Here is an 11,301-nt window from a genome sequence, read left to right as displayed (position 1 = left end):
ANCTTTACAGTTTTNCAACATTGTTTACNATATTTCTANNACANTCTTANAACAAAGTGATAAATATAAAGACAGTTAATGTCACCAAGAAATTAAATAAATTCGCCCATGCCTTCCTAGCCTTCGTCTTTTGCCCCTAGGTTGTGGAAATCCAAATGACTCCCATTTGTTAACTTTGATGAAATTAACTTTGTGAGAAAGACATCACTAGAGTTGTTGAATTTTGTGTTCCAATTCAATATAAAAATATTAAACAATTTTTAATTTTTACTCTTAACAATCACACCAAGCTACTATAAAGATCAGTCTAAGTCGTACTAATAAAATTCTAATTCCTTATATATTTTTATAAAAAAATTATTAATTAATCTATTCTAATCAAATGGTTTTATTAGTTTAATTGACTAATTGACAAAACTTTATTTAAAAGTAAAGCTAGCTATATCTAGAAGCAAAGTCTATTTCTTTCTTTATGTTTTTTAGTTTTTTCTATAGTTATTCATTGATACATTAAAGCATATATTCTCTTTTTTATAATTATTTATTCATCATGATATATATTTAATTTATAATCGAAAAGAATTATCAAATTAGTTTTGAAACTATTGTCACAGCAACAAAGTGTGATTTTATTACACTAAGAAAATCATCTTAATTAACTCTGATAAATGTTCGTCAGAGTACAAAGAGGACGTTTTACAACTAAAAGAAAATTTAAAGTTATACTGACATTTAAAGTAAAAAAATAAAAACTATTTTGCGTAGTTCTAGAACATATGCTAAAATTAAGCAATAAAGTAAATAATAAACATTTAAGCGTCACTTTTTCGATGATAAGTTGATTATAAATATTATAATATAACAAAATAAAATATATGGAGTGTCAATGACATTTGACACGGTGCACATCAGTTTTTTTTTTTTTTTTAAAATGGTGTAAGAGGAAACTGGAAAATGGCAATTGGTTTAAAATTTGTTCCATTGAACCATTTGGGAACATTTTCTCTCCCTTTTGCTACTTGTTTTCGAGGGTCATGGTTATGCAAGTTTTTTCTACCAGTGGTTGTGAAGATCTTGTGTCCTATTGGTGGTGAACATTTTCTGTTTTGATTCTTTTGGTTTAGGGGTTTGGTAATAATGTGATTGTTGGTTGGATTTTCGATTTAGGGTTTAAGCTTCGTTTAGGGGTTGGTAGTTTAGTGAGTTAGGGTGTTGCATTTAGGGTTTGGTAATAGCGAAAACAAAAAAGATTAGATTATGGGTGTTGGTGCTGATTTTAGAGAGAATATTTGTTAATGAGAAATTTGTCCAACCTGGTAAAAACCCAAGTCCTTTATTTATATATTTCCTCTTGTGTGAACCTAATTTGTGGATGTTCTAATTCATGCTTTTATTGTGTTTTTTGTGTGATTGATTTTGCATATCTTTTTTGTGTTTCAATTTGGGTGGATGCCTATAATGACAATGAGTTCTGTCGTAGATAAAATGACTCAAGGAAAGGATGTTGTCGTGGAAGGGAAGAGTCCAATAGGGTATTTTGCGAAGGTGGCTACAAATTTGAAGGATGGAGATGACTGCGATGGTTGGGCGACAACACTTTTTTCGACAAAGATGAGGTGGAGGGAACAAAGGTCATAACCCATATGGTTGAGGGGGCGGCGGGGTGGGGCAGCAAGTTAAACATATTTCCTTTCGTTTGCAGATGTTGTGTCTTATTCAACTCACATTCCATGCTATGTTGATATTTAGGGATGGTTATAGTAAATATCGTTGATAATTCATTTCAAGCTATTTAACTATTTCATAATGTGAAAATATAATGTTGACCCATCTCTTGCATGTGTTTTCTTCAATCCGGTCATTTGTGCCATCGTTTGATGTTCGTCCTGATCGAGTTCATTGTACACGTCATCCACCATATCTCAAATGTCTTGGGATCTCAACAACGCCTTCATTTGTAGGCACCAATTATCATAATTGAGTTTTCTCATCAGTTCTGGCACACTTAGGGATGACAACGGGTCGGGTCGAGCACAGATAGTGCCTACTCGCAACCTGACCCATTGGATAAAATTGCACTTGTCCCGTTACCTGTTGGAATACAAATTAATAGTAAAAATAATTCAAATTAATACAAATTAATTCAAATTAGTACAAAGTAAAACTTAAATTCAAATAATTTTTCTAAAAATAACACTGCAAGATTTATGTTTGTTCTTGTATATCTTCATTTTGACCACTTAATTCCTGAAACAAATAAATACAAATAAAGTCATCAATCACTGACAAAGTGACACTATTAATAAAATTAGATTAAAATATTATAAAAAAAACTACTAACATCATCATCAATTATCTCCTCTAGTATTGTATTAAGCTTCATGTTATCCACTTTCAATTTTGAAGAACCTGAAAAAGAAAAATAAATTCATTTCTCATAGCCAATCATTTGAATAAATATAAATATGTAATTTGAATTGTTCATTTAATTATCTTGTATGTCACTTCATAGCCAATCTTGAATACGCATCAATGCCTCTAAAGTGTTTGGGTATAATCTACTCCAATGTGGAGTAAGAAATCGACCACCAATACTAAAAGAAGACTCAAAAGCAACTGTTGAGATAGGAGTGGCTAGAAAATCTATTACAATCCTTTGTAAGATTGGATGTCACATTCTTCATCTGAATCTGGTAGTGTCAGTTCCTCCAAGTAAAAATCAAGTTCTAACTTATAATTTGATGGTTCATTTTTATTTGTAATATGATGTTTTGCAAAATCTCTCCTCCAAGCATCTTTTCTTCCACCAAAAATTTGGCTTACATTTATGTTTGGATTTTGACATGATGAAAGTGACTTCTTATCTTTCATGTACATTTCATACTCTCTTACTAACTCCTTAAAAAGAAGGATAATGATATTTAGACAACATTTTTTTGACAACATTTGGACATTGATTACGTGTCAATCTGTGATTGGTCAAAAATTACTCCACAATAATGTTTATGACTATTATTATTGATTCTGGAGTAATTTTTGATCAATCACATATTGACACGTAATCAATGTCCAAATGTTGTCAAAAAAATGTTGTCTAAATATCATTATCCTAAAAAGAATCTTCAACTTTTTAATTTCACAATCAAATTTATTGCCATATATTTGAGGGAAAAATAATCCAGCAAATCAATTTTGTACCTGGGATCTAAGACAATACCTATAGTCATCACTCCATTGATCACACTCTAATACTTGTTAAACTTTAAAACCATAGATGCAACCATTTGGTGAATAATAAAATTGGGAGAGTTAAGTCATTCCATCAAGCAACTCATTGTGACGACAAAGCTTACTGCAATGAGAGACCAATACCCCCAACAAGTTGCTTGGATAAATAAAATTCCATTAAAAAATGGTCTTAAGCTTTTGATGGAGAGAGAAGATATGGAGATATGACCACTAATCTTGTTGAGTGCATGAACTCCGTTTTAAAGGGAGCACGTTCATTACCAATGTGTGTTCTTATCAAAACAACATTAGAGAGGACACAATCATGGTTTGTTGAACGAGGCTTAAAAGCATAGTACATGTTACAAGCAGGCCACCAACATCCTGAAGAAATCAGCGACATTATTCGAAAAAATCATCAATCCGCATTTTGTCATGTTCATCGGTACAATCGTGAAAATTCTGAATTTGATGTTCAAGAAATTTCAACATCTCACCAATATCGCTTACATCCAATTTCGTATAATGTCGGGATAAATGAATGGTGGTGTGATTATGGTCACTTTAAAGCTACTCGTCTCCTATGTCATCATGTCATTGTCATTTGTGCATATTGACATATACCACTAACCCAATATATCGATCCAGTGTACAATCTTAACAACATTTACAAGGGATACAAAGTAAAATTTCACCCCATCCAAAAATGAAGATTATTGGTCTGTCTATACTGGTCCATACTTCATACGAGATCCTAAAATGCGACGCAATGCATCTAGAAGACCAACTACGACTACACCAATGCATTTCTCGCCTTTTAAGTACACTTTTTAGAACCTAAATACTCAAACTTTTAGTTTTAGGTTATTCTTTGCATTTAACTACTTTCCTACCTTGATTTCACTACTTTAAACTTGTTAGGATATGAGGACTACATATTCTTAGCCTAGTTTAGATCAATTTCGAATTTAGGTTTGCTTTTACCTTTCTTTTACTAGTTTAGTTCCTAGTTTTATGTCTTAGGTTTTTTCTACAAATTGAAAATCAAAGTCGTAACTCATTGCAAACACATAACCAGTTAATAGCCCTCAAGGAGTATCCAAAGACCTTCTTCTAATATTATTTCGTAAGTTGTACCACCAATATAGCAGGAGTCTAGAAGAGAAAGAAAGAGTAAAGCAAGTAAAGATACTAAAGCATGAACCTCTAAATTTGTTATTTCAAATTCTTTTTTGTAAGATTGTTGGGCCATTATTTGTGGGGAGATCACAGTAAATAATACATATATCATATCATTTCATCACATTGTAGATACTACATACATCACATCATAGCATACTTTGGTTTCCTGGATGATTTCTAGTCTTTTATAACCATTGGTAAATAAATTGCTTGAGTGTATCCGAAGCTGCTTAATGTTCGCTTGGAGAGTTTTTTTATAACTACAAGCAGATGGCTCTCAGTGAAAGTTATATACAAGGCTTATAATATAATTAAATAGAATTAACAATTAGCAATTTATATGGTTTTGTTTGTCTTAACGTGTTGATTCTCTTCATAACCAGTTTGTCTTAATGTGTTGTTTGTCTTAACTGGTTTTGTTTTTTAAATTTTGTTATTCTTGATCTTGGTCATATAAAGCTAAATTTCTATGAATACATCCCTATAGCTTCACCGAGATTTCACATAGGTCCCTCTAATCTAGAAGTTTGTAAAAGGATTTGTATGCTTCTAAACTTTTTGAATGAGTTACTTTAATATTTACTATTTTTACTTAGTTTCTTACTAATTACAAAATTTATAACCAATTCCCTATAAGTTGTAAGACCAATTTGGAAGACCATCAAGGATTCACAGTGGACCTCTTACTAGAGTCATGGCAAAGAAGATTCAAGAAGAAGAAGGATCACCTATCACTTTACTTCTATGTAAGGTTACTTATAAAAATCATGCTTCTCTTAACTAAAACACTTATACTTTGTTTTGTAGGATCTAATAAAACTTGGAGACCATGATTGAGCCACCCAAGAAGTTAAATCAACAAAGGCAAGCAAAGGAGCCAAAAAGGGAAGTTGCTTGCGGAATGGAAATACAAAAGCAATTTTTCAGTATCATTTTTAAAAGTTTTCTATCAAATTAATCATGATAAAAATCATGACTGAAACTTTAAATCTATGTTAAAATATGTTTTAGTTTGAATTTAAATAATGTATTATCATTATATTTAAATTAGATCCCTAAGTTATAATCCTAATAAAAACAAAGTAGAAAAGCCTTTTACTTATATTATTTGGGTGGAAGGAACTTGGAGGCCATTTGTGACAAATGAAGTCCTGGGTTTGACATTTGTTTTCCATTCGATGATAAATAGCCAAAGCTAACTTGCCCATCCCTAAACATACTCCCTTCTTCTAGGCAGCCATAATCCAAAACTCAACGTTGACGGTGGTTACAAAGAAACCCTTCAAATCCACAATTAAACCCTCGTAAACTTCAAATCTATGATACCACATTTCCATTTAAAATTTTACTGAAACTAGAAACAAGCTTCTGTTAGCTTCTTTAAAAAATGATTTTGAAGTTAATAGTTGCATCAGCTAGCGATCTAAGTGTAGTGAGTGTTGTTGGGAACGTTCCACTCGAATTCAAGAATCGGAGTTCAAAGAGTAAGGCTTTGCAGGGCAATTCTGGATTGGATGTGGTTTTAGATGGACAGTTAACGGTGAAGGGGTTTGCAAGGTTGCGGAAGACCAAACTCGTCTGCACAATTGGTCTTGCTTGCAGCTCTTTGGAGGAACTTGAGAATTTGGCCACAGGAGGCATGAATGTTGCCAGGTCCAAGGTCAATTCGTTGCGTCCACGAGCACGTGATGGTCTTTGTCTTCCACTTCGAACTTCCACGAAGAAATAGAGATTGTGAGCCCTAATTCTGATTTCTGATACTCACTCACGAAAACCAAATTCCCAATTTGTTAAATCCCTAATTCCCCCCACTTATTGTTTTCTGATTCAATTAAAAAACCTATATTAAAAAACCTAATTCCACGTCAAAAGCTTTATTTTATATACTAAAATCCACGTAGTTAAATCCTTATAAATTAGTTAATTTTCTGTTCACCACGTCATCACAGGCAGACGACGTTAGTCATTACTTAACGGAGAGGGCTTAATTGCCTCATTTTACAAGTAATAGGATCCAATTGAGACAAAAAAATACGATGACCAAATTGAGATTGACATACAAATACGAGGACCAAATGAGGGTTTAAACCTTAAAGTTATTCTATGATTTTAATAATGGATTTGAAAATTGTAAGGTTTGTATTTTATATTGTAATAGGTTCGGACATTTTTTGTTTTATTTGTTTCCTCGATTTTGTACAAACGTTTATAAGCGACGGTATTTAAATGAAAAAAAAATGGCATAAATTTCGGATTGTATTATTTACAAGTGGCACTTCGTTAGGGGTGTTATAACAACCCTTGAGGGAGACAACCTCTACCACTTCGAATTTGGGAAGAATGTCATGGATGGCCAATAGCAAGACACGAGAAGGAGGTTGGGACGAGCTTCGCAAAGGAGAAGAAGAGAGAAAATGTAATTAGGGGCAAACTTATTTCCCAAATCCTTAATTAATTTGACTCAGGTGCTTACTGACAGATCTTGACTATGGCTAATTACTCATATACATTACCGACAGATCCTTTCCACCAGTACATAAGTTCACATATACCGTCGATAATTCCAACGTTAAAAACCTATTATTGACGAATCTGTTGAGATTGTTGATAGAGGAAGCACTAATTTAGCTAAACTCTCAATCTCATATCTTCTTTTTTTTTTATGATGAAAACACATTATTAATAATACATGTTTTGTTATGTGTTTGTATGTGTTACATGTTCATATCTGTCATGATTATGATTATTTGAGAACATGTTTGTGTTGTTTTGTTATTGCATACTGATCCATTATTCTACATGAAATATTATCTGTGTATGATTGACAAATGTTTCTAGAAAGAAAAAATCACATGCACTTTTATTGAACTTAATCTGTATGGCGAAACAACAGTTTTAAGTCGACTTCATTATGAAGCAAGTCAATTAAAACTCGTGGCTCGCACAATCTTTTTCAAAGTGTTTTGTGAATAGTTATGCAAAGAAAGTTTTTCAAAACTGCATTAAAGTGTTACTTAGTCGAATATGTGCGCAAGTCATTCGACTTAGTTATGTTTTGAAAATCTATTAATGCTTGTGAAGTATAACGACTATATTTTACATCTTTGCCCAAGCAGTAATTGTTAGTCAACTGAATTAAATGTGCAATCAATTTAGTTGGTCTAACTACTATTAAACTGTTATAATTCTTTTAACTGTCTGTGGTTAATTGACTCTAGTAGCGTAGTCGACTTGAGGAGCGTCTATTTCATGAAAAACTATAAATAGATGCAAGTTTGATTTCTACAAATACTTTTGTGAATTTAACAATTTCAGTGATTCTTTTCAGATTTGTAGAACGTGCTAAAGCTCTAAGAACACATCAAGAAAGGCGGTGGTGATCATTCTTTGGTGGTTCCTTGAAGAGCAAGAGTTTGTGCTGAAAGACAGATTGATCATATTGCACAGTGAGGTGTTTCTGATACGTGATCAAATTCTTCTCTCAATCTTCTGAAGATTGTGACTGCCCTATTGTGATTATAGGAAGAGGACATGTTGCGTTCTGGGAAACTTCAAGGATTGTTCAAAGTTATCAAAGACTGTAGGAGAGGGGATATCTTGTTGCTGTTATTTGTGTGTTGTATGCCTATATTTTGGTTAGAGGGTTACATAGGTGTTTTATATTTTGACGTGGAGGTCTCTATAGACACCTTGTTGTAAGGATACTGGATGTAGGCAATTTGTCTGAACCAGTATAAAAACTGTGTTTGAATCTTCTATCCATGAACTCTTTACATTTCAAGTCAACTTTACATTTAACGTAGTCAACTATTTTCCACTGCATTTGAATAATCTTTTTCCTTGAGTTTCAAGAAACTTTTGAATGTTCTCACTTTTACGAAAAAGATTTTGAAAAGACTCTGATTTTTGTATTTCACCAATTCACCCCCCCCCCCTCTTGGTGTTGAAACTAAGCCATTCTATTTTCAACAGTATCTTTAGCCATCAGTATGATCCTTTGGTAATTTGAGTAATTCTTTTAATGATGGTTTCACGTGCTATGATTTCTTGGTGTAGTAAGTGGTTATCCAATAACTTATGTGGTTAGTTGTTATAGTACTTCTGTACAACAATAAATTGTTTAACATGATTTCAAGTAGTATATGTTGGTTCAATAACTAGATATCCACATTCGGTTATGTGATTATTTGTAGTTATCATTATGCACAATACCGAAGTTTTGAGGATGGTTTCATGTATTCTTATTTCTTGGTGTAGTACNTGATTATCCAATTCATGTTATGTGGATGCAACACACACTTCAAATTATCTGGTGTAAAAACATTTTTAATTATTCCTATAGTAATATTAGTGCAGTCAAATTTTACACACAAAAAACAGTTATCATAAAACTCAAATAAATATATACATAATACACACCACAATTCAAATAACTCCATATATTAAATTACCAACACACACAGTCAAACAACCTACACAATAAAAATATATTATAATCATGACACAACATACAAAATGCAATTATTCCACTTGACTCAATCCTCATACTATTTTAAGATTTATTTATTATGGAGCACCAAACTTATATCGTTAAATGCATTAAAATACTATCGTGTCCTTACACCAATTAGCATATGCCAACTTATCCAATAGTTTAAGCATTGGCCATCCAAAAATAAGATACTTTTGACAACGTTGGGTATATTAAGGAGGAGGTTACATGTGGGTTATACAAACACCAATAACATCTGAGTCCAACTATGTAAAGGATTGACATCACTTTAAGGCTTCCTCCAGCGGAAGCATGGGCTCTGATACCACTGTTGGGTCTATCAAGGAGGATGTTACCTGTGAGTAACATCTAAACCCGNCTATTTCAAAGATTAACACCACTCTCTACCCAAAACCTTAAAGCAATGAGTTAATGGATCTTTCACCTTTATATAGTGCTCTACTTTCTCATTTTTATTCAATGTAAGACTTAGACTCACACTTGGATTCCCAACAACTAATGGAATAATCCAACGTTGATAACCCACCAATTATTTCACTCCAAAAAAAAAAAAAAAAACTCACGGTCTTACCCTTATTTCCATGCTCCTACTTTAAAATTTTGTCCACTTCCTTATTACCATAAATTCATATATGTAAAATATTTGCACACAAAATNACCCCTCATAACTTGTATATGTCCAGCAATTTCCAGAAGAAACTGTCCCCATGGCTGCACAAAAGTAAGTCGTTGCACACACAGAACAAGAGAAAGGTCCACTACTACTTATCATTTATGCACCTGAAGAAGAGTTTCAATATATCTTTCCATGATTTTCTCTAAATGAGCAAATATATCATGCTCCTACCAAAACCCAAAAACTCCCCAAAATTCTTAGTCAACACAACTTCTTAATTCATTAAAATCTCTACCATATATTTATGAAATCTTGTCCTACATCAANAGATGGAAAATGCAATGAGATTTTGGTATCACTAAGCTAAATTGGATACGTTATATTGGTCAACAAACACCACAATAATTCCATATAAAAATTGCATTAGTTTTCTAATTTCACTGAGATAATTGGCTGCACCAAACTGCTAAGAAGTTCCACATTCTAAAGTTATATTTGGTCTAGCAACCATTAGCTATTTGGCAGCCGAAACCTTCTCCAAAACTCAGTAATTTCTCATGACTTAAAGTTCTAAGCTTATACTAAAATCAGAACATAGGAACCACCATTGTGCACCTTACTATCAGAACATAGGAATCAAAATGGTTCAACTTCTTGGTCCAGCCAAAGTTGTTCACGTTAACTCTCAAAGTAGCATGGCATCTAGGAAAAACATGCATCATTTACACCAGTTACGAGCTCTGGAAAAATTGCATCCAGTCATGGAATTAGTTCNAAGGCATACTTCTCAACGGAGGAAAAAAAAATAGCTGCATCATTTCCTATTTTAGAACTCACTTGAACCAAGACACTTACTCTACTCTTCATTCAAGTNTGAACCGAAACACCAATAAACAATTTCATGTTCCTTTATTTAAAGTGGTCCCAAAGTAATATTTTNGACACCTTTGGATGGTTCATTACTACCACAAGGAAATTGTATGGTAGCCACTAGAAAATTGAATCCTTAACGCATGAAAACAGAACACCAACATTAACATGAGTCGTAAACAGCAATCTTGCACTCTCTATAAAACAAAAGTCAAGGATATCATAGAGATAGATCCCCGTACCTTTTATTCTAGCCAAGGTTCTTTGATTTCTCTAAGTTTTTGAGTCCCTTCCTTGTTGGTTTTATCCTCACGTTTCTCTTAGTTTCTTTTAACCTTTCGGATGCACACATAAATTTCCAAATTTCTCTCATGAACACTACTACTTTTCCTTGTTGTTGTCTACTCTTTACTTAAAGAAAAATTATGTGTTTTATACACATATATAAACTATATAAGTNAGCATCAACTATACACATTCCACATGTTTTAATGCAGCAAAATTGAAAGAAATTGGATCCTGATATATCGTTAACCAATTCTTATAATAAGACAATAATAGTAAGGGAAATTCTCTTACAAAAGGAAAGATTTTGGAAATTGACACTATGTAAATGCTCAATGCACNTTATATAGACTATATGAAGTGAATTTATTAGCCAATTCTTAAGAGACTTCCTCTTAATTCTTCTAGTCTGAACTGCCCCTTCAAATAGTGGAAACACATTTTCCACTTCTTCATTTTTCATGAATCACAAAAGATCATCCTTCTTAATATATCTGAAATATTTGAGGGTGAAATGAGAACAAGAAGCAATTCTAGAGAAACTGAATCAAAAAAGTAAAACTCATAGAGTTTTGAAAAGGTAATAGTGATACTTGTGTTCTAGCTT

This window comes from Vigna radiata, unplaced genomic scaffold (genome assembly GCF_000741045.1).
Source record: "Vigna radiata var. radiata cultivar VC1973A unplaced genomic scaffold, Vradiata_ver6 scaffold_209, whole genome shotgun sequence".
Taxonomy (NCBI): Eukaryota; Viridiplantae; Streptophyta; class Magnoliopsida; order Fabales; family Fabaceae; genus Vigna; species Vigna radiata.
This window is presented reverse-complemented; position numbering follows the sequence as displayed.